Source organism: Pithys albifrons, chromosome 7 (assembly GCF_047495875.1).
Source record: "Pithys albifrons albifrons isolate INPA30051 chromosome 7, PitAlb_v1, whole genome shotgun sequence".
Lineage (NCBI taxonomy): Eukaryota > Metazoa > Chordata > Aves > Passeriformes > Thamnophilidae > Pithys > Pithys albifrons.
Genome location: NC_092464.1, coordinates 53,959,050 through 53,983,054, shown reverse-complemented (window position 1 = coordinate 53,983,054; position 24,005 = coordinate 53,959,050). Strand labels below are relative to the sequence as shown.

Genomic DNA, 24,005 nt, shown 5'->3' with positions numbered 1-24,005 from the left:
AGTATAATATTTTCTCCCCATTATCTTTAATTTTTATTCCCAGCTACAATTTTTAAAAACACAGGTAGCCTGAAATACCATTTTCCCTGAAGCCCACTGGTCTTTTTTCCTCTTGAAAGGTGTGCTCTCAGTCTGTCTTATTTTATGCATCCATCAGAGGCAGACCTCTGAAGAAATTTGCTGTGCCCCTGGCAAGGGGTGCCTAGAGGAACATCTGATGCCTGTCACCACAAGCTGAAACAAAGTGTGTCCTCTTCATTTTTCCTTTGAGACCTTAGAGGGAATCTGCTTACTTTGTGAAGGGAGATGGGTAATAAAATAGGAAGTCCTCCCTTTGAATTATTTCTCAATTACTATCAGGGCATGATAAGTGACCAAAGGAAAAGTACAGAGGTTATCTATAAATGTATAGAATAGGTGATGAAATATTACTGAAAGAAGATGTTGTTTTCTGCAAGGGCATTTTAAAAATGTAAAATACCCCAGGTTTCTGGCCCAGAAGTGTTGAGCTGGGTTGTGATGCAAAATGCTGCATTCAAATGCTTTCTTATTTTGTAGTGCAATCATGCAACTCTGTGTAAATTTAGCTGACTAAAGACTCTTTTTGCTTGTCTTTAGGATATTCAATTGTCTTGAGCAAGAATTCATAAATAAGTAGTTTCATAAAAGCAAAGAAGTTGATAGTACTGACTCTGAGAGCAAAGGAATGAGACAGGTATTTGGTAGAACTTACCAATTTATAAACAGTTTTGTTCATAATCTGACAACCGGTTTGCTTTTCACATCATGGCAAGTGTATGACAGAGACCAAGGGTAGCTTGGTTTCCTCCTTTCCTTCAGAGTAAAGACCAGAGTTGGAGAAAAAAACTCCAGTGTAAGTGTAAAAATTATCCTGTGAGAAGTTTGGCTGAAGTTCTACAATGGCTAAAACTGAGACTGGAGTCTGGCAAGCACTACTGTCATAGAATATTCCTTCTGTAACCTTCTGTTTCACTTTGTAGGAGCTGCTCGTAGAGTCATGCACAACTTAAATGGGTGTCTGTTTGAATTCGAGATTGACTCGCAGCAAACAGTTCTCTCTGATAATGGTGATGCTCTCCAAAGAACATTTTAGAACTTTCACTTTGCCTTCTCTTGTACCCATTCATCTCTTCTGCACACCTTTATGTTTGTATTAAATAAATATAATTCAGGGGAGAATGGGTAATTATACTTTGACCGAATAGTTCTTTCAGTCTTATGTACTTGGCCCTTGGAGTATTCTTTTCTCTTTCTTCTTCTCATCTTAATTGCTTTGGGTAGGTATATTTTACCTTCAAATTGGTTCTTTTGAAAAAAAAAAAAACTGCATAATTTGGATTTTATTCTTTAAAGAAATCATTCTGCTGAAAAGAATATCCATTTCATTCTCTGAAGTATTTTGATTTAGACTCCCTGTCCAATATTATTAAAGAACTGTCTGCCCAGACTCTACTGACAAGCTAATCATTTTTAATGCTGTCTTAACTTTCTATTTAAAACTAAACTTTAGTCAAAGCCCTGATATCTAATTGTGCTGCATCAAAACCTAAAAAAAACTGTAGTCCTTTAATTTTAGAGACATTATTATATCCAAGAGATATAAATAAAGAATTTGATTGATATTTTGGACTCGATTCTCAGTGACAATAGAGTCTGTGAAGAATTCTTTAGAATGGGAATAAATGATAACATTTTAGGAAAAGAACAACTGGCAATATGGGACTATTGCACAAGTGTCTTTCTTTGGAGATAAGTTCATATCAAGAATCACAGAATGGGTGAAGTTGGGAGGGACTACAGTGGATCTCCTTGTCCAACCTTCCTGCTCCATCAGGGTCATCCCAGAGCCCATGGCACAAGATTGTGTCCAGATGGCTCTTGAATATCTCCAGTAAGGGAGACTCCACAGCCCCTCTGGGCAGTCTGTTCCCACGCTTGGTCACTCACACACCAAAGAAGTTTTCTCATATTCAGGGGCAACTTCCTGTGCATCAGTTTCTTCCCTTTGCCTCTTGTCCTATTGCTTGGCATCACCAAACAGAGCCTGGGCCATCCTCTTGACATCCTCTCTTCAGATACTTATAGACATTGATAGGGTCCCCTCTCAGTTGCCTCTTCTCAAGGCTGACCAGTGCCTTCCATAGAGGGCAGCTCCACCCTGTGCATTCCTCTGTGTCTTTGCTAAACATCAGGTAGCCCTGACAACATTGCTGTCAGGTGGGCTGTGCCACCACAGCCCCATGACCACAGTGAGATCGAAGGCCTGCACCTGCACACACACATCTCTTGTTCCTCCTGTGTGTTCCCCCTGCTGTGTGTGTTAGAGAGTGATCTGGCTGTGTCAGTACCCAGTATGAGTGGCAAGGGCTGCCCCATGGTCCCGTGGTGTTGTTACATCTGTGGATGCTTGAGCTTGATCGAGGTATTCCCTCCTAAGCCTCCTTTTGCTGCTTGGGTGGTCACTACAGTTTTCCCCTTCCTACACCTTCTCTCTGTCAAGCTTGGCTTTGTCCCTATCCCCTTTCCAATCGAGTTTAAAGCTCACTCCATGAGCTTTAACTCCCTGTTAACTCCTGAGGTAAGATCCCTTTTCCCCTTTGGGGCAGGTGGACCCTGTTTGTTGCCTGCAGGCTTGGTGTTGTATAAGCCAACACATGATCAAAAAAAAAAAATTGCAGATACTGCTGCTAACATCAGTCTCAAAGCCAGATATTCATCTGCATAATTTTCTTGTTTCTTGCCCCAAAATTCCCTGCAACTGGCAGGACATAAGAAAACATAACTGGTGCTGCAAATTCCTTGACTAGTTGTCCCAGTGTTCTGATATCCCTCTACCTGTCCACAGCCTTCCTGCTGTGACTTCATTGGTATGCACTTGGGAAACCAGTAGCAGGTAATAAGCAGGTGGCCATACCAGGGGGGTAAACGTCTTGGTGATGTCTCTTATCCAGGCTCCTATAGGCTGGATCTGGCCAGCAGTGAAGTAGTTGTTGCTCTTCTGGAAGGTTGAAAGGTCCAGTTCCAAATCCTAGAAAAATATAGGACTCAAAATGACCTCTAGAGATCCATCCTACTTTCCCTCTGCATCAAGGTGAAGACAGTTGTGCTGCAGGAATGGAACAGATAGCTCTAAGGTAGCTGGTTCTTAAAAATCTTCAAGTGAGAGCCCCCACTGCCCCCACCTCCATCTCCTCTCTGCATTCAGCTTACTCTGCTTTGGGCTAAAATATGCCCAGCTTGTTTGATCTTTCTGTTGCTCATAGAATCGATTGGGTTGGAAAAGACCTCTGAGATCATCAAGTCCAACCCTTGGTTCACTCCAGTCTGTGTCATGTCCAATCTCAGTTTAAAAACCTCCAGGGATGGGGAATCCACCCCCTCTCTGGGCAGCCCATTCCAATGCCTGAGCACTCTCTCTGCAAAGAAGTTTTTTTTGCTCTCCAACTTCAATTTCCCCTGGCAGAGTTTGAGCCCGTGCCCCCTTGTCCTATTGCTGAGTGCCTGGGACAAGAGACCAACCCCCACCTGGCCAGAACTTCCCTTCAGGCAGTTCTAGACAGTGCTGAGGTCACCCCTGAGCCTCCTCTTCTCCAAGCTAAACACCCCCAGCTCCCTCAGCCTCTCCCCACAGCACTTGTGCTCCAGTCCCTTCTCCAGCCTCGTTGCTCTTCTCTGGCCCCGCTCCAGCACCTCATCTTTTCTCACTGCTCCTGCTGGACTCTCTCCTGTTAGTTCTGAAAGTCCTGTGGCTGAAGCCAGGCAAGATGCTCCGGAGGACACTTTGTGCTGAACAACTCTTCAGAGTCCTTCTCATTAAGCTGGCCTCTGCTGTGGAGTGAAAAGCAGCAAGGGCTCATTCAGAGCCTCCCTGCCTCCATCTGTTTCCTGTTTTATCCACTGATGCTTGTCTTGCTTCTGTGCTCAAGTGGTTCACCTCTTCCCATCAAGCCAAGGAGGTTCTCCCCTTGCTCTCTATAGCACTGCACAGGCTGGCTTAGCAATGAGACTTCAGGTCATGAGATTAATGTATGTAAGATGTTCTAGGTCTTCATCTGTGTTTGTAGTGTCCTTTCTGTGAAAACTAGCTCAGTAAATCTGAATTGCAATTATTTTTGTTTAAAAGCAAATCAATCCAAGAAAACCTTTTTGTAAGTAGTAACAAGGAGAAACCATTTTGAAACAAATTGCCTTCTAGAGCAGGAGGGGCAAGAAGAGTAACCAAAAGGTCAGGATAACTTTCCCTTGGAGAGGCTGGTCCTTGGGAGCTGTCAGTGCTGGGGTCAACGGAAAAGCAAAAATCAAAAAGGAAGGAATCCTGTTGCTTTTCTCTCTACCACCCAGAAAGGGTATTTTCCTTAGACTATCTTTATTCTTTGTTAACACCAGTTCCAACTTAGAAGTAAGGATTACTGCAGAACTGTTTTGATTGCTAAACATTTGCAGCTAATCAGAGTTAAAGGTGAGTTACTAGTCTTGATGGGATTTTTGCTCTGCCTTATCCTGTCTGCCTTGCCTATCCCATTGCGTATTTTCTTGGAGCACTAGGAAGCACTGTTATCCACTTGAGAGTTACACTGTTGCTTATCTGTATCACAGGACACCAACTTCTTTCTCAATGCTCTCTGATTAAATCTTAAGGCATCAATTAACCCGGGTGTCACTGGCTTCGGGGTGTATGAAGGTGAAAATCCATTGAGAACTATCGGTACCTTTATAAACAATCATTAATTCCTGTGTCTTGGATGCTGTTTTCCAGAGGGATGTCAAATCCATCGTGTGCTCAGATTTGGTGATGTTGAGTGTCAGGTTAAAGAGGGGAGCAGTGATAATCCTATCATGACAAGTACTGCTTTTCTGAGGTTCTGTTTAGTATTTCACTATTTCACACTTTATGACACAGGTTGACTCGCCTGCAGTCACTGAGGACATCACTTTTACTACCCTTCCAGGTTTTTTTCTGTGAATTGCATAAAAGAGCAACAGTGAAACTGGAAAATGGTAGCATTTTCTGCTTATTAAACATACACGAGCTGAACTCAGGTGTTGCATGAAAAGGCAGCTGCTACTATATAATCCTTCTCTGAACTGGCCATGCATGGAGGCAGCTTCAAGAGGCTCTACATATGTGTCTGAAATATTGTAAACATTTCCAGTTGATGCAGCTGCTAAATTTCAAGTACAGACCTCAAAAAAACTCTTTTTACAAGCAAGTTGTATCTATGACATCCCTGGCCAGATGCAATTCCACTTAGGCTTTAGGTTGGGCTTCATCCATGCCCAAGCAGAGCTCTGAGCACTCCAGCTGCCCTCTCACAGGAAAGGCAACTCTTCTCCCTCATATTCCCACCCTATACTTCCTAAAGAGCCTGCATCCCTTCACTGCAACACTCCATCCATGTTTCTGCTATCCCCACGAGATTGTAGTTCTGCAACTGCACACAGATCTCTACTAACTCATCATGTTTTTCTCCCATGCTGCTTGTGCTTCCCAGGGCTTTATTTTGGCTCAAAGTCTCAAAGTTAAGCAGTAAGTTTAGCCTTTGAGTGGGAAGACTAAGTTAGTGTAACTTGTGTGAGGAAAAGTAGTCATGTATTTGCTTATGTGAAAGGTGGAAAGATAAATCAGAGAGGAGTTGCCTGTATCCTTGAAGGGCTTCATGAGTGCATTTGACCAAATAGTGAAGGTTAGCAGTGCCTTGGCTGCTTCAATTGGCTATTTATAACCTACATGGGATTTGCCTAATCTGGGAACCAGTGTCTCCACTGTCAAGATAAAAAAAGAAACAACCAGGCAACAACTAACAGAACCCACCTGTAAAATGAGATCTTCTATCTTCTTTCCTGAATAACGTTCTACTCATGGAAAAATGGGTCCCCAAGAGGATTATTAGAGATAGAAATTCATATATACTTCACTGTGTTCCATATTGGATTAGAAATAGGGTACTTATGAAGGTAATTAGCCATTGGTGTAGCTTAATGTAGAGTTGAGAGGAATTCTTTGCCTGAACTCTTCAGATTAAACTGAGTATTGTTTTAAGCTGTTTTATAGTCAGTCATGCAGAAAACACTGAATGAGATTTTCTGAATATAGTGTTGTATTAGAAGCGTACAATGGTCTTTTCTTCTCTTTAAAACCTATTCATTGCATGTGATGATGTGAGATAGTTATCCGTGTGAAGTTTTTGCTATATTCATAAGGATATAAAGATATGTTTCAGGAATGTTTTAAAAAATATTTAGCCCCTGAAACTGTGAGGTCAGAGCTATCACCTTTGCTTCTTGTGGTGAAGGATTCTTTGAGCAGAGGGATTACAGTCTGAAATCCAGGAAAGTCGAAAACTCAGGCAATGCTTTATTTGTCAAATGGCTTAAGAAGATCTTTTACATCAGAGATCTTTGCCTGACCTAAAAACTATAGCAGTGTTAAAGCATCAAAATTAGGATCTTGAGTTTATCCTATTAAATTATGCAGCAGTGCTCAGAAAATCCATCCCTATCCACAGTTTCCTGCTTTAGGAAATGCCTGACTTGGGATCCCTTTTTAAATGTTTAGAAAACAGCCAGGCCTTTATTTTGTTCTCAGTTTGCTCAAAGTCATCCAGTGAGTTACAAAATCATCTCAGATTCTCAGTTATCTTTAAGATGCGAGCAAATAGCTCTTAAAAAGGATTAAAGTGCTGTCCTCATTCACAGGATCTCATGAGAATTTTGTAGAATCACAGAATGGATTGGGTTGGAAAAACCCTCTGAGATCATCAAGTCCAACCCTTGGTCCAACTCCAGTCCCTTTACCAGATCATGGCACTCAGTGCCACGGTCAATCTCAGTTTAAAAACCTCCAGGGATGGGGAATCCACCCCCTCTCTGGGCGGCCCATTCCAATGCCTGAGCACTCTCTCTGGAAAGAATTTTTTTCTGATCTCCAACTTCAGTTTCCCCTGGCAGAGCTTGAGCCCATTGTGCCCCCTTGTCCTGTTGCTGAGTGCCTGGGAGAAGAGACCAACCCCCACCTGGCCAGAACTTCCCTTCAGATATTTCCTTGTTCAAAGGGGAGCCTAACAAAGAGCTAGGTATCATTCCCCATGACATCAGTATTTCATAAGGAATAACAGGTCCTAGGTGAAGGCAGACTTTATCTCCATGAGCACTCCAGGGATCTGCACGCTTTGGCATAAATCTGCAGATTTTCCGTCTCTTTTTGGATACCCCAAGGCATTCAGAGATGGCATTAGAGCCCCGTTGTTTGAGCCATATCACCAAACATGAAGTGTGAGACTCTGCCTTTGTGGAATTCTTCTAATCTTGTTAAAGAGTAGATGGGAAGGACCAGGACCAAAGTCTGGAGAGATGGTGGAGTGATGAGCAAATACAAAACAGCTTTACAAACCAGGTGTCTTGGCTGCCAGTGAGGTGCTTTGCCCATAAACTTTCACCAGTAAGAGCACCATAAACCAAGTTTAAACTGCCAACTGGGAAAACAAAGGGTCACAATTTGTCCAGAACAAAGTTCTGGAGAAAAAACAGGGAATAAAGGGGCTGAGGAAAGGAGAATAGAGGGACACTTTCAATTAATCCCAAGTCTTTCAATCAGAGGGTTAGTACTGCCTCGGCTTCTTCTTCAAATAGCTGTATCTGTGCCCCTGGTGTACTGTAAGTGGAGGAATGTCATCGCCATCTGGGTGATTTCTGGCTTTATGACATGGTAAAAATCATTTATGGCCACCCCAATGCTCAAAGTTAGGACTTTGCAGTGATAAAATATCCATGCATTGAGTCACATCTGGAACAAGCAGCTCGGAAAGGACTCCTGAGCTGGCCAAAGAGCACTCAGCACTTTATAGTGGTTCGGTTTGTTGTGCCTAAGGAGCACTTCCCTGCATCCAGGAAAAGCTGGCTCAGTGTGCAGTGCTGGGGTGAAATGTGTGCCTTTGTTTCTTTTGCATCCCTGAATATCCATAGAAATCAGGGATGGAGCAGTCAGAGCTTGCTTTTACACAGCAATGCTTTTTACAGGTGTCTGGGGCAGGCTGTGGGTGGCACTTCTGTGCTTGGAGCAAAGCAAAACCAGAAAGTTCTTACAAGCCTCAAACCAGGCTGAGTCTTTGCTGCAATAGGACTCGTCCTTTAAAATTTAAGATACAACATTTTTTATTGCACGTGGCAAGAGTGATCTTAGGTTTGAAAGAAGCTCCATTAAGACTGAGAAGAATGCCAAGAGCAGTGTTCAGTCAGGGAGCACAGAAATCCATGTGCTATCAATGCCTTTAAATGAATGTATGTTAATAAATGACCTTGGATTTGACTGGTCTGCACTGTTGCACTTCAGGGCTTTAGGAAGGGATTACTAGTGCTGTAGCACCTGTTTGCTCTTTCAGTTTTTGGTTGTCTTATTTTTGTAGCCTAGAAGATTTCAGGGAAGAGCAGATACAGTCCCTTCCAGGTAATCTCATATCACTGAATATTACATAATGGGACTGAACACAAAAAATACCCATAGATAAATTATTCAGATTAGTTTTTGCTGTCTCTAAAATGCTCTTTCAGTAAACTTATTAGTGTTTGTTGGAGCATAAACATATTCTGGGTGTTTATTGCTTGGTTTTCTTTCCTATTCCCTTTCTTCAGTAGACCTGACTCTCTTTTTATAAGTATGTGAAAGCCAGAATTTCTGACTTTTAATGATTTGCATTCAAATGGGCACCTTTATTTTGAGAACAAGGATACTTCAAATCTGTTTAAATGCAGTGTTAGTGAAGCCAGAAGCTTGTGAATGGGGGGACTTAATGTATTGTAGAAAATAATGAGAAGTAAAACTTTAAAATATAAATCCATTCATCTTTAAAGCATTCTCCCTAGTTGTTCTGCTAAGATTTGTTTCTAACTGTAATTGTGTTCCAAGGATTGTTTCCATTTTACAAATGGACTCTTTTGGCTTTTCATTTAAAAATGTTTTGTGCCACTGTTGTTTTCACAGAAAATGCTATCAAGTCCAAGGAATTGTGTTCTCAGATTGTGATCAGGGCTGCTTGTTACAGTTGATAAATGAGAATGTTTAATAAATTCACTGTTTAGGGTCAAGGGATGAATACTCTGTGCCTCTTTTGACAAGGACAAACCATAGAGCAAAAGCTGCAGACCCAGTTGCAAAGCATCTACATGAAGGGCTAAGCATCAATTAATCGTTGGTTGATTGAAAGTTGGCCTAGTTAAGGTTGCCAGGCAGCTCTACAAATTCCATAATTTAAGACATGAGGGTTAATCCTGGTTAAAAATTTAGAGCTCTGAGACATCACAGAACAAGTTTTGTTCTGCTACCAGAAATAATTTGCTCAAGCATGTGGATAATGTGTATGATGGTGCCTCCAAAGCTGCTCTTGGGTACATTTATATTCAGAGAAACTCAAATCTCCTTCAACTCATAGTTCATACAAATCACACTCCTCTATAACTGCCATACTACTGCCTTGTTATTTGGGCTTTATTTTTGCAAAACTGGGGAGAAAAAGTCTTGTCATTCCTGGGTTGGTTGTATTAAAAAAAAAAAAAAGAGAGAGAGGTAATTTGCTGTCTCTGTTTGCATGCAGACTTTTTTTTAAATCTGTTTTAGTCAATATATCTGAAAACCATAGTGAATATTATAGGGGAATGTAGAGAATTCTGATTTTTGAGCAAGGGAAGAAAGATCTGTTTTGGATAACAAATGAAAATACATCAGGCATTAATATTAAAAGGTAGTCAAAAGGCAGTTAGAAATTATATAAACTGTATAGAAATGTTTTGCCTACCAATGCCAAATAACTGAGCAGGATCATGGCTGATCATTTGGCAGATAGATTGGACCCAAGTGTCTTAAAAGAAATGGAAATACATAAAGGTCTACTGGGGTTGATTTATGATGCTTCTTTGCCTGGGTGGGACATTCTGTACGAGCAAACCTACAGTCTGTTTGCAAACTGGTTTGGTGTGTCTGCAAACCCTGGACCAGTGTCAGCACATCATTCATCTCTGGCTCATTAGCTCAGCTGTGAAACGGAGTGTTTCAGGTGGTTTCTGAGACCAGATTGAGCATGTTCTGTATGCTGTGGGCAATGCCTTTACTTGCGAATATTTTCCATTTTGCTTATCTTTCTGTAAGCAAGTGTGTCCATATCAGCACCTCAGGAACAGATCAGCACTGCAGGAGAGTGAACTTCAGAGAGATGAGTGAAGAGAGCAGTAGATAAAGGACCAGATGACAGCTTCAGAATGCCACCAAAACACCTGTATAGTGGGAGACAGTCTGATCATGAGCACATCCAGAATAACCATCCATCTGTCCTGCAGGAGTTCTTTTGGGCTCAAATAGAGGTATATGCAGTTACTATATAAAGAAATTACTGAGATGGACAAGAGAAGAGGCACATTCAAAGAAAAAGCTCATGGCTTTTATTGACTTTGGAGCGATGTCCTCGTTTAGTCCTCTGAGTAGCAACAGACATTGAGCTGTTTGCAAATTAAAAAGGGGCAAACAAATACTTGACAATTAATACAGCTGAATGTGGTCAAAATTTGTGTTTCATTCTAGAGAGAGAAAAAGCAAACCAGAACTGACCAGTGACTGTGTCTGTGGGCACACAACATGGAGATCCTGCTAGAAATCAGGTTGCAGTTTTCTGAAGGATTTTGAATACACTTGGTGAGTGAGGGGAACTGAGAGTCCATGCAAGCTTGTCAGAGCTTTTAGCACAGGTTAAAACCTGTGTTTTGGGTTTGTTTTCTTTTTGGTGTTATTTAGGTGGGGTTTTTTCTTTATTGTCACAACACAGGAATATGTGGAGCCAGTGCTACCTGAATAGGCACCCAGACTCCCTTTTGTCCAAACTCAGGATCTTCTGTTGACTTAGTTGGGATGATATGAAGCTCTAGATGTCTAAACAATTACACTTTCCCCTTGCACTGCCCTTAATTCTTGCACTGTGTTTGCAAGGTAAGCTACCACAGCTGGATGTAAAGTTTTCAGCAGCCTGGTGTTGTTCCAACAGCCTGTGAAATGGATAGAGCAAGACTCTCACAGCTACTTTGTCAGTAACCACGTCTTCCAAAGACCGGGACATAATCCATTTTTATCTCTTGTGCTTTAAAAAAAAATCCCCAAACAAACCAAAAACATTTTAGCTGTGTAAATATGGTTTGAGCATCTGTTACTCTGATTCCAGCGTTAGCAACAGCTGGAAATTATTACTGCTTATTGTATTTGGAGTAACTTTGCAGTGCCCACACCATGATCAAAATATTTACAATAGCGGTGGTAACACCAGGAATGAAATTCATCCTGTAAGCAATGAATTATTCTTGGGCCACTAACTCTTGAGGGATATCCCACCTACACAAACTGCTTAACTCTTAAGCTGTCTGGCTTTCCCTGGTGGTTGAGAAACTCCAGCTGGAACAAATTTCTTTCTTTTGAAATTAAGGTAAGTGGGCAATTGAAGGTAATCACATCACGTGGCTAATGGGAATGTGTAGATAAGATATTTTGGATAAGAGTACACATGTGCGTGCAGTTTGCTTTTTATTTTCTTCAGTATGTCTTCAAGTGTTTTGATCTTTGTGTAAAAGGTGTCTGACATTAAAAAAACCAAAATGAAGCAATAAATAATCACAGAGCTGTTCCACTTCATTTATTCATTATAAGTTTTGTTCATAAATAAGAGTGACTAAGTGAAAGCAACATTAGGGGTTTGCAGCTTGAGACTGGATTAACCCATTAGTGTGGCAAGGCCTAAGAGGACGCCAGTGAAGAGGAGTGATGAGGAACATTGGGTTAGAAAAGGGGTATTTTTAGATTGCTTGATGTAGGAAACAATTACACAGGTAGTGGTAATTGCAGCAGATAAAAGGGAACACCTTTGGACTTCCTCTTTTTCTTCAGCATAAAAGGAAAGATGTAGCTGAAAATATTTCGTATGAGGCTAGCAGGATTTTTAGGTTGGCTTTTGTTCTTTGGATTTTTTTTAAGCTTGTGAGTGGGTAATAGAGTGGTTGATTGATTGATTCTGCAGTTGGTGTGTGTCACATGTCCAGAGACACAGTCCAGAGTGCTGGGCATCCAGCTGTGGGCCAGAGCGTGGAGAGCAGTGCCTTTGGTTGCCATCCCCTCTGTGAAGAAGGGAAGTCACTCTGCAAGGGTGGGAATCGTAGAATCTTTCTATGTGCTGATGCAACAGAACTCTGAATGTCTCTGTTTCTGTGTCAGCAGGGCTTGTGCCTTGGTGTTTGGAGGATCTAAACAGGTTAGGTGCAGACATAATCTAAAAAAAGGCAAAAATTGGAGGGGAGGGAGAAAAACAGGTTTCAAGGAAAAAGATGGGAAAGGAATGAAAATGTTTTTGATGCCAAAGCTGAAAAGGAGAAAAGTCTCTGGAATAAACCTGGCTAATAACTCCAATGAAGCAACTGCTATTCTGTAACAAGAAAGAAAGGAAGGCTTTATTGTAGTAAAGACAAAAATCTTGTTTTCCTCTGCAAGTTCCAGCAGTATCTGTGGGAGGATTGATGATTTCTAATTCTATAAGCTGCAGCAGGCATGTTAAATATGAGTGACAGATCAGATTGGAATTGTGCACATGAAGATATTTGGAGTGGAGGGAAAAAGACAAATTGTCTCAAAAAGACTCCCGAAAAAGAGTCGGGAAAGAATTCTGTGCCATTTTCTTTTTTTATTTGCTAAAACATCATCTGTGAGATTTGACAATAAATACTTGTAATTAAGGAAGTGACAGATGTGGATGTCAATATCTCTACTTTCTGATGCTTTCAATTGCAGGAAAAAAGAAAACTGTGGATAAGGTGATTTTGGAGTGGTTTTGTAGAGAGAATTGTGTGAGGAGATTGATGGGGATTTTAGCTCTCAGAGGAAATTCTCGGGATGGTGAAGAATCCATTTTGAAGAGTTAACATTGCTAGCAACTGAGTTAGTGAACCAGTGCCCATCCCTGCAAGCCCCAGTCTGCTCTGATTGGCACCAAGGGGCCCACATTGATCCATCGCTTGGAGCTTTGCAGCAAAGCGACCGCGTGAGCTGTGCTGCTGCCTCTCATCCTGTGCAAAGGTTACTGCTCTCCCATTTCCTCTCAAAGTGTTTCAGAGTGAACAGCAATTGCTGGCAAGGACAGCAGCTGGAACTGTGCTGCACTGTCATTTGGCTTGGTGGGATACTTAAGCTTCTGCTGGCTTAAACAAATAGGAATTTAATGGACAAATCCCTCCTCGTTTCCTGACTCCCTCTCCCCTGCCCCACAGTGAAAGTAATGGGGAAGAGCATTCATGATCATGTTTACTGTAATGAGCCTCTCCTCTAGGGAAACTCTTGTGGCATCTTTTAATGTTAATTTAGTATTGATTTATGATTCTAATTGATATGCTCCAGCTCTTATTCATTAAGTGACCACATGCAGGGTTCTCATATTTTGTGTGTTTCCCGTAAAAACCTGTGCACTTCATTAAATCTCAGCACCAAAGGAAGTGTTTCCAGGCAGAGCAATATTCCAACAGCACGTTGCAAGTGCACAGGAGGGTCCCAAGGTTACAAACTCCTTTCAGAGGTTAATTAAGTCTGAAAGAAAGGGATTCTGTTGTAATCAAATAGTAATGAATGAGAGACCAGTAATATTTGGTGTATAATGCAGTACCATGAGGCAAAGCCAAAATCAGCTGCAAATTTATTGTTTTATTTGGTATTCTATTATAAGATACCCTTGGGTGTCCATGTAATTTTTATTCTCCAACTTGCCTATGACAGAATGGGGATTAAGTGGTCAGTGCTGTCATGCATATATGTGGTCATAATACACCTCAGGAGTGGTTTCAAGAACTCTAATAGCATTCCCAATATGCTGAAGAGGGCTTTCCTCAGGAGGGCGATGCCTTCCCCATTCTGCAGGATCACGTTTTTAATCAGAAGGGAAAGTGCTTTCCTTGCCACGTTCACACTGCAAAAGCCGTGGCAAGTTTTGACTTCTTTTAGTAGCGCCAGCAGAAATACAGTCATGTTTGTGACCCTGTTTAAGAGCTCATCAAAATTTCCCTTTCAGTTCCTGTGCTTCTGACGTTTAATATTTCAGACTGTTCAAGTGTATTAGGCAGGATCTTGGCATAGGACCACAGACAAGTTGTCAATCTAAATGTGGATTTTATTTTATTGTTTCCCCCAACCTTCTTTGTGAATTAGCCAATTTAAACATTCATACACTGGCTGGCTCCACTCTGTTATGTCTGAAGAGAGGATTATTTTAATCTCTAAACATATTACAGGAATCTAGAATCCAAAAGCATGGGTTGTACTAGTAGTTTGTAGTTTTAATTACTTAATTCTGTGCTCTAAAAGTAATTTTAATGTGTTTTTTTCTCATCTGAAAGCTGCATTTGTAAACTGTTCTTCCCCATGTTGTACGAGAAAGAAATTGGGAAAACTGCCCATACCTACTCATTCTAGGAGTGGACAAAACCACAGACATGAGTCCAGGAACCTGCATTTTGTGAAATTCTGTAAAAGTTGAGAACTCTTCTACCTTACACAAGCCCTTCTATGTACCAACATCAGCCAGGAGTACAACTTGATAGAAACTGCCTTTGGATGGCACAGCCTGGCCTCTGGCAGAGCTGCCTGGCTCAGGATGCTGCAACCTGGCTGTGACCCCGTGGCTCTGGGAGGGGAGTTCATGTTCCCACCTCCCTCCCTGCCATGGCCCTGGGGAAGCAGCTGGTGTTCATGGACTCAGGGAGCCACCTTGCCTGGGGTACTTCTGGTGGGACCCCCAGAAACTGCTGCGGTGTGAACTGCACTGAACTCTGTCGCTGAGTGGGTGTGCTGCACCTCCAGAGTGCATGGAGCTGAATTGAAAGGTGGGAATGGTCCAAAATCTCAGTGCCTTTTTACCAGCATGTCAGCCCAAATTCCAGTTTGTTACCAGCTGTCTGCCTGTAACTGGCTGCTGCAGTTGTGTTTTGCATCAGAACTTAGGCAGGTATTTGACTGCCCAGGATTTAGGCAATGGCTTTTCTTACAATGAAACAGAGTTCTCTGTTAATCTCCAGGAGGACTTCCAGTTTCTCTCCAAGGACAATTACAAAAGTAACACAGTGACAGTTTTTCTGCCATTCCAATAAAATACAGGTGTCTTACCTCATTATCAGGCACATAGGTCTAATCCTCCTAACTTTACACACTTTTCAAAAACTCATCCACCTATGAAATAATATCCTGCTGGTATTAGAATGTGTTGAAAAACTTACCTAGCAGTGAATTTCACACTGAAGGAATGGGCCACACTGTCATTCAGAACCTCTCTTTTCTATTGAATGACATCTCTAATGATGGCTACGTGGCATGTCACTTGTGCTGATTCTCAGGCTGCTCCCAGAGCATCTCAGTATACACCAGTTAAGTATCTGATTCACAGCTCATCTGTGCCCAGTCTTTTCCAGAGTGTTTCCAGTGCTGCATCCACTCAGAGCTCTCCTCTCCCTTCTCTGTAATGTTCCTAGTGCAGATGGTGGCAGGATATTAGACCACTGAATGTCTACCCTGAGGAACAGCTACTATCACTGTATGTAAAGGGAGTAGCTTTTAATAAGAGCTCATCATTGCATTTGTATTATTTATGGGTAGATCTGTGTCCTTAAGATCTATTTCTCATCCTGTAAGAAAAGTTAATTAGTGTGTTGAAATTTAATAAAAGATTAAGGCGAAGTGATAATGACAATAATAGAACTTAGTAGGATGGCAGTTAAGGATTATATAAATATTTTTTTAATCATAACAAATTGTGAAGTTCATATGGGAGTATTGTTAAATTTTTTTTTTTTTGTATAATAAGCTGGGCACTGACAGCATTTGAGTTTGCATTAAATTTCTTTTCAGCTATTCTACTTGATAGAAAATTACTTGTACAGAGGCCAAGACAAGGGTTTCTGGGACTATGTGTTAATTATTGAGAATACGGTGTCTTCTGTCTGAGTGTTTTTATTCCTCATAGACAAAAAGAAGGAAAGGAGGAGGATTGGGAAGGGGAGAGATTGAGAACAGAGAACTCTATATTTTTTTTCCTGTGATTGCCATTTATAAATATGCACAAATCTATGCATTGACTTGCCTGCATTTGATATGGGTAGGTAGTTATCTAAGTGATATCTTTTGTGCTCTAAGTGGCAGTAAACTAAGTGCTGAAGATACCAAAAAGAGGACTGGCTCAGACTCTCTTCAGACCTTCCCTCCACAGTAGGATGGCCTTGCTCTTGGTAGAACATTAATAAGGAAAGCCAACTTAAGTTCCAGGCAGTAGAGTTTGGTAGGAAGGTCCCAGCCACAGTTTGGCTATTACAAAGTTAGCAGCAATAGTAGCACACACCTATTTGCTCTACTGAAAATACACTGTGGCACTGTAGTCTGACTAATGGATGGGGAGAGATGGACAGACACACCTTTGTGTCTGAAACACAGTTAAGGCTCTCATATGTGAAGCTGGTATTGTCCTGGAAACCAGAGCAACAGCACAGCAAGCACTGCCTTTATAACTGCTCTACAACCAGTCTCTGAGCTGTTTTAGAGCCAGCTCAGGTTTATGTGGACTTCAGTCAGCTGAGTGCTCAGTGTAGCCTTGGAGACCCTTCACAGTGCCCTTTTCATTTCTCTTGGTCATGCTTGGACTCTTTGGGGGTTTTTTTAGGTGGATTTTTGTTGTTGTTGTTTTCCTAGCAAAGATTATGTGGAAAAATGGCTCAGTTTTAAATGTAGTAAAATATAACAAATAACTTTTACATCCTCTTATGGTCTACCAAGTTTGAATGTAAAGCATGACTTTGCTCCTGAGCTTGAGTTTTGTATTGAAATCCTTGTGCGTTCTGACTCACCAGCTGTGTCATGTGTAGCTGTGCTGGTTTCAGAGGGAGCAGATACAGAACTTCCCTCTCCCTGCAGAGGAGAGATGCTGGTTGCAGATGCCAAGAGGGTCTGTACGTGTCTGGATTTGCAGGAACTGGGGCCTTGTAAGGATTTTAGCCCAGGCACACAGACTCCTGGTGCTTATTAGTGACACCTACAGCTGAGGCTTCACAGTGGCAGATGTCTTCTGACATCATCTGAAGGAAGTATTACTTGCATACCTTGACCTCTTGCAGGAATTTACTGCCTTGATGTATTTATCATTCCAGTAATTGTTCAAGGTCAGGCTGGATGGAGCTTTGAGCACCCTGATCTAGTGGAACATGTCCCTTCCCATGGCAGGGGGGTTGGAACTAGATGATCATTAAAGTCCCTTCTAACCCAAAGCGTTCTGTCATTCTATGATTTGCTGTTAGTTCTTTCTCAAGAGTTATCACTGCTACATCTGTAGCAGAGATAAAAACCAGCACAGACTCCTGTGGTTATGAAAGCCATTGTCTCTTATGCTTAGGATCAGTGTTTCCTTGGTAAGATCAGTTTAATAAGCAGCAGGTGAAAATTGTGGTAGGTCAAAGGAGTGCAGTGTGTCCTTGGTAGGCACTACACAGGTATGAGATAATGTCTGAGAGGAGATGGCCTCTCCTCTCTCCAGACATACTTTATCAGCTGTGGCCTCAATTGTGGAATTATTACTATAAACTATATCTTTAGTTTCTGTAAGTTGTCTTGGCTTGATTGGCTGCTGGTGAGTTATTCCAGTAGCTGAAGATGAGAAAAGATTGTACCTTTTGAGCATCTCTGTGACAATTGGTGCTTTCAGGGGGTGAAGGAAGCTCGAGAAACAAGAAGGACTTCAGGATTTGATGTGGTACTTTGGCCAGTGCAAAATTTAAGTTTTTTCCCCCATAATGAACCCTTCCCACCCTTACCCTTGATACCATTACCCTGGATACCATAGCTGTGTAGTTGCTCTCTCTCTTTTTTAGATAAGCCACCCAGGAACGTGCAGGGAGCTTCCTTATGGTGGTCATGTCTAACTTTTAAAGAGGCCTTTTGATTGGGAGGCATTGGAAGCTGTGCTGACTGCCAGGAGGAGGAACCTGGCTGAGAGTAACCTAAAGGAGAAGGTTAACAGCTGGAACAGTGGGTTTCCTTGTACTCTGGAGGCCTTGGGAAAGCAGGCAGCCCATGCATGGCCAGGGTGACACTGCAGCAGGTTTGCTTACATTACTAGTGTTCATCACATATGGGTTTGTTCACTAATGAACAGTGGAAAGAAATAAAAATTTAGGTTTGGCAAGTCCCTGTCAACCAGAGATCATTTGCATCTCTTAAGGTGCAGAGCATAGCTATGAACTTTCCCTTTAGTATAGCAGTTTAAACATTTTGCAGAAGAAAATGTCAAGAGAGATGGTTTTACATTAAGTGAACACATTTCATCAGTCCCTCATTCTTTATCCCTTAAAAATGTAGAACAAATAAAACCTTGTTAGAAAAACTATTTCAATTAAGTACATCAGGCTGTGATCAGAAGGCAGATTTATTGATACATGGGAGTAGCAGCTTTATTTTGTTTGCTAATTTCATCCATATGTCAGGTAACTATAAAAGGTGGTTTTATTCTTTAATTAGAGCTTTATCAGAGGCATTTTAATTGCAGCTGTGCTCATGAAAATAGGCTTTGAAATACTTGTAATCTTACTTGTGTGAGAGAGAACTGTTTGTGTGTGTTCCTGCCTGCTGACTTTGCTAACTGCAATATGGCACTGGGACTTTGTAGAGCTGGTGATACTGAGAAAGGTGGAAAAAGGATTAAAGTGGGTAGAATCTCTGCCAGCTACAGGAGCCTCACCCAGCTCTGATGCTCCATCCCACTGAAGACAGGGACATTGAGATATTAGTTTTCCATGAGTTCCTTCAGAGTTCAAGGCCTACCTGTCACCTTTTCAATCAGTGTGAACCTTACAAGAATTTCCATTAAACATTGCAATGCATTGTTGTCTAAGTCACAGGTTCCAGAAAATTAAGTAGGGTCATCCATTGTACAGCTAAACTGTGTAGAAATGGGAGAATACTCCCTTGAGTGTATCTGATGAAAGTGAAGATACTTTCTGATAAAGGTTACTCAGCACCAGACAGAGCCCAGCTCTCATTTTATATGAGCACTTATCTTCTGCTGTCTCTCTAATTAATGCTGCTGGGCTGGGCTGGGCAAGAGGTGCAGGTACCTTTTGACATGCTAATACTCCAGTGGAATGTGCTGGTTCTCTGTCAGCACCAGAGAAGCTGCAGCAAAGGTCAGCAGCAAAGGGTTCAATAAACCTTCTCCCTGCCAGGGACTTGCCCAATTTCAGCCATAGAGAGACACAGACTTCAAACAGCTCTCAGCTATTGTGTCTGTACTCTGTTCCTTGCCACATGGGCTCACATTCCCTGAAAAGATTAGGTGATATGTTTTGTCCTTCTGTGTAGTCCAGTGTTTTCAGGATCCTCAGTACATTGTTATGTACCTTACCAGTGTAAGGACTCAAAATCTAAAAACATTATATTGATGTACTTAAGGTACTCAAGCACATCTTTGCCAAAAACAGAGTCAGAGGTTTGCTCAGTGACTGCTCTGCAGGCAATCAGAGCCCAGGATGGGAAACATTATACAGAGTCAACCTTGCCTTTCAGTAGTTGTGTTGGAATCAGAGGTTCTGGTTTTTCCCTTCAGACTTCTTGTCTTCTGCATAGGTGTCTTTTTTAATATATTTTATATGACAATTGAGCTTTTATGTCTGCTCTTCCTCCTTGTTGGTAAGTGTAAAGATGTCTCTTCTCTGGCCATGAAACAGAAAATCAATCTATGAAATGATGTGCAGGTGGAAATTGGAGAAGGAAATGCAGGCCCAAACAGGAGAAATGCAATTAAAACTTTTAAAAACCTACAGATTTCTCCTTGCCTGCTTGGAACAGGTTGCTCAGTAAGGGGATAAACTTCTCATTGCACTCACAAGTCATCCTGTAGAAGGGGCTCTAAAGGATTTCTGCTGCAAGCTGCTTACTGCAGTTTCAAGCCCTGAAGAAGCAAAGGGTTTCTTCAAGCTCAGCCTACCCTGCACAGGCTTCTTCACTGGTCTTGGAAGTTTCTGAACAGATGCTGAACTCAGGGCAGGTACTTCAGGTACTCAGGTGAGAGTCAGTAAATTAAGGGAAGCAAGGAAATCCCAGTGAACATCTTTCAGGTGTAACTGCTTACTGTTTGAGCGTGCTTGACTTTTAAGTGTTCTTAGTGGTGTGAATTTTCACAGAAGGGACACTTAAGAGTTGAAATACTAGTCATCAAAACTGACTTCTAAAATCATATAATGTCGGTGTTGTTAGAACTGATGATGTGGAAAAGTAGAGCATGCCTGTTTCTAGCTCTTCTGGGAAAAAAGAGGAGTTGATTGTCTTGTCTTGGAAAAGGCTGTTCTCACCTTGGAGCATCAAAATCCAACTCTGGTGGCACTCCATGGAGAAGCCCTGAGCCAGCTGTGGCTTCTAGTGCCACCTTTATGAGAAGAGCTTCTAAATCTCAGTTTGTGACTGCTTTGACCTAAGTTGACCACATTTTAGATCCCATCCTTTTGGTTCTTCACATGCAGTATAAAATGCTAATAAACAATTTACCTTTCTCTAATGTAATGGCTGACTTTTTTTTTTTTTTGAGCAAATTCTGCCATCTATTGCTTTGACATGAGAACAGGGAAAACAGTTTTGGATGTTTTCAGCCTCTGCCTTCTCAGTGAGTCAGCTCCCCTCACCTCTCAAAGGTTACAGTGCACCTCATCTCCCCTCTTTCCTAGGCCTTGGGTCCTAGAAGACTAAATTCTGACAGTTCTACAAAAGTCCTTGTGCTTGCCAAGCATCCAGAATCCTTTGCTCATGAGTGGCTTGTGCTGAGGCACTGGAGCTTGTTCTGCCACTGAGTTAATGCTGCCCTGTACAAGGATGAAAACTCACAACTTTTTTTTTTTAAATTCCTTTTGCCACAGACCTGACAGCAAGGCTGGTGCTTGATCCTGTGCAGTGCTGGTTTGTGCTGAGTACCTTTGGCTTTAATTGCCTCTGAGATCACACAGAGTGAGGTAGCAGTGAGGTTGCAGTGAGGTATCCTTTATTTTAAGCAACACTTCAGTGTGTGAGAAATAAAAGCAGAGTCACAGGTGCTTAGCAGCAGTCTCTGGGAGTTGCTTGTCTTGTGGTTTTCCTGAAGCACTTCTCTGAATGCAGGAGGATGTTCAGCGCCGTGGAAAACAAGCAAGAAGTTCTTAAATCTTGGAGCACGACTTTACTTTGTACTGTATCGATTGCAACTGGAGAAAAGTTCCAGATATTGACTGTTAAAAAGAAAAATACAACAGTTGTAGCTATCATTAACACTCCTCTTTGTCACTGAGGGTTGAGGTTCTGAGGCAGGGTGTAAACCGCTTGTTATCTGCAATGATAATGGGAGAGAGTTGGTGTCCCCTGCAGATGATGTCCCCCTGATGTGTGCTTTGCATAGCAGTTCGAGCTGAAGGGAGTACATTCTCCAATTTATTTCGGGGGTTTTTTTATTATTTGCAAGGTGACACTGCATACCAGGCAAGCATAAATGAATGCATTACTGCCTTCATATCTGCACATGCTTTTATCTTTTTCTTTAAATCACAGGGTTTGCAAATGAAATAATACTTATATGCTATTTACTACTAAGCTCTTTAAAAAGTAAGGAAAAAAGAGGCTGTTCTTCAAGGTTGCCGAATAATCCAAATATTTTTCACTGCAGAACTATCTGACTGTAATACACAGATTTGCTAATGGTCTGTGCAAAGAATTCTGGTTATCTATGTGTAGCTTGATGTATGGTTGGTTTGTTAAATTGGGGTCTGCAGTGCTGTTGTTGTACCCTCTTCTTTTTTTTTTGTTTTAATCTTGTTAAATAACGTCTGGATTTATTGTAGTGTGCAAAATGCTGTTCGGGAATTATGTTCTGTGTAAGCAATTGCATAATAAACATTAGGGTTTATTAAGGTCCTTGAAATAGGCGTGGGCAATTATTGAGGGGTTTTAGAATCATAGACTCAATTGGGTTGGAAAAGACCTCCAAGATCATAGAGTCCAACCCTTGGGCCAACTCCAGGCCCTTTACCAGATCATGGCACTCAGTGCCACAGCCAATCTCATCTGAAAAACCTCCAGGGATGGGGAATTCACCCCCTCTCTGGGCAGCCCATTCCAATGCCTGAGCACTCTCTCTGCAAAGAATTTTTTTCTGATCTCCAACTTCAATTTCCCCTGGCAGAGGTTGAGCCCATCGTGCCCCCTTGTCCTATTGCTGAGTGCCTGGGAGAAGAGACCAACCCCCACCTGGCTATAACTTCCCTTCTGGAAGTTATAGTGTTGTTTCTGTCTGAATTCATACACAGCCTTGCCAGTGCCACCCCAATACAAATATTTTGGATTTATAAGGGAGACTTTTTGCATTGAAATAATGGTGATGTGAAGCATGGAGCCAGAAAAAGTAAGCTTAGTGACTTCATAGAATCACAGAATCAATTGGGTTGGAAAAGACCTCCAAGATCATCAAGTCCAACCCTTGGTCCAACTCCAGTCCCTTTACCAGATCATGGCACTCAGTGCCACGGCCAATCTCACCTTAAAAACCTCCAGGGTAGTTTAAGTACAGTCAGGTAGTTGTAGAGAGTGATGAGACTTCAAGACAGTCTTGCCTGGAGAGTAGAGAATGGAGGAGCTAAGGGCTGTGTGCTAGATGTTTTTTAAAGGCCTGATGATAGCAATAAGTTATGGCATCATTAGTGGGATCTGTTCAAGATGAATCAAAGCAAAACTCTTCTGTGGTCTGTTTGAAGTTCATTAATTGTATTGGGATTTAGTGTTTGGCTTCTGAGCTTCAGGTGTGACCCTGGCGTGGGGTGACATTGAAGATGATGCTGTGAAGGTATTTATGGATTGAATAGGTGTTAACTCTGAATATGTCTTGCAATCTGACCTTTCTCCTTGCCCCAGGAACTCACCTCTGTACAGCTACTTGGGACAGCTGAATATGCTGCTCTAAGACAATATATTAATGGCATCTGCTGGTGCTGTACATGTCTCTGGGAGTTAAAAAGGCACTTGGATCTCCACAGCAGATAACAGTAGAGTTTTGACAGATTTAAACAGACTTAAAACCTTTCTGATGAGAACAACCCTCACTCGTCCTTGTTAGGAGGGCAAGCTGAAAGTGCACCTTAGCAGTTAGCAAACATAGATTTGGGGAATTAATTACTGTTTGTTGGGGGGTTCTTGTTAAACTATGATTTTAATATTTATCCTGAAGTAATGCTAGAGAGTTTTATCTTCTGTATTCCCAACCACTCAATGCTTACAAGAGTCAAAGTTGACTTTAGTGACTTTACTTCATGTTCGGTCTGCAGCAGTTTATCTTCAGTGAACCTTTTTTCCTACAAGGATGTAGCTTGTGTGTGTGTGTTAGTCCAGGGCAAAAGGCACCCATTTTGAAATTAATTTTTAGTAGTGAAGAAAAAGCATAGGGAACCCAGTGTGTACCCTCAAATGATACAACCTGGACACACATATGGTTTGTCTGAGTGGGATTATTTTCTGTGCTGGAACTGAAGGAACCAAAGGGCATGCAGAGACTGCCTTGAAATGTTCATGTCTCTGATGTTAACATTTGTTTAAAAAAGGTTAATTGTAGGCAATTATGTGCTAAAGGAGCTACATCACAAGAAAAGTCAATAGTACTAGGAAACTGTAACTTGGAATTAATGATAGAACTGAGGAGTTATGGCAGAGCATTTTATTTAAGGAGGCAGCACGTTTTTTAAGTATAAACTGCTGAAGTGAGATGGGTTTGCATGAGTTTTTGTTTGTTTTGTTTTTCTTTTTTCATACCTATGTGAAAAGACATATCTAATACTTCACGTTGAATTCTTAAGGTGAGTGAATAAAAAACAAAATATTCTGATGTTTTAAATTTAACACACTGTTCATTGAAGTGGAATATTTCAAAATAATACTGCTTCTT

The 24,005-nt window shown here is 41.5% G+C and overlaps 1 protein-coding gene across 2 annotated transcripts in view; it reads left to right on the top strand.

Annotated features, from left to right (window-relative positions):
* Positions 1 to 24,005, top strand: part of TPK1 (thiamin pyrophosphokinase 1) — a 308,446-nt gene that overhangs the window by 120,321 nt on the left and 164,120 nt on the right. The gene's annotated exons all lie outside the window — the stretch shown is intronic.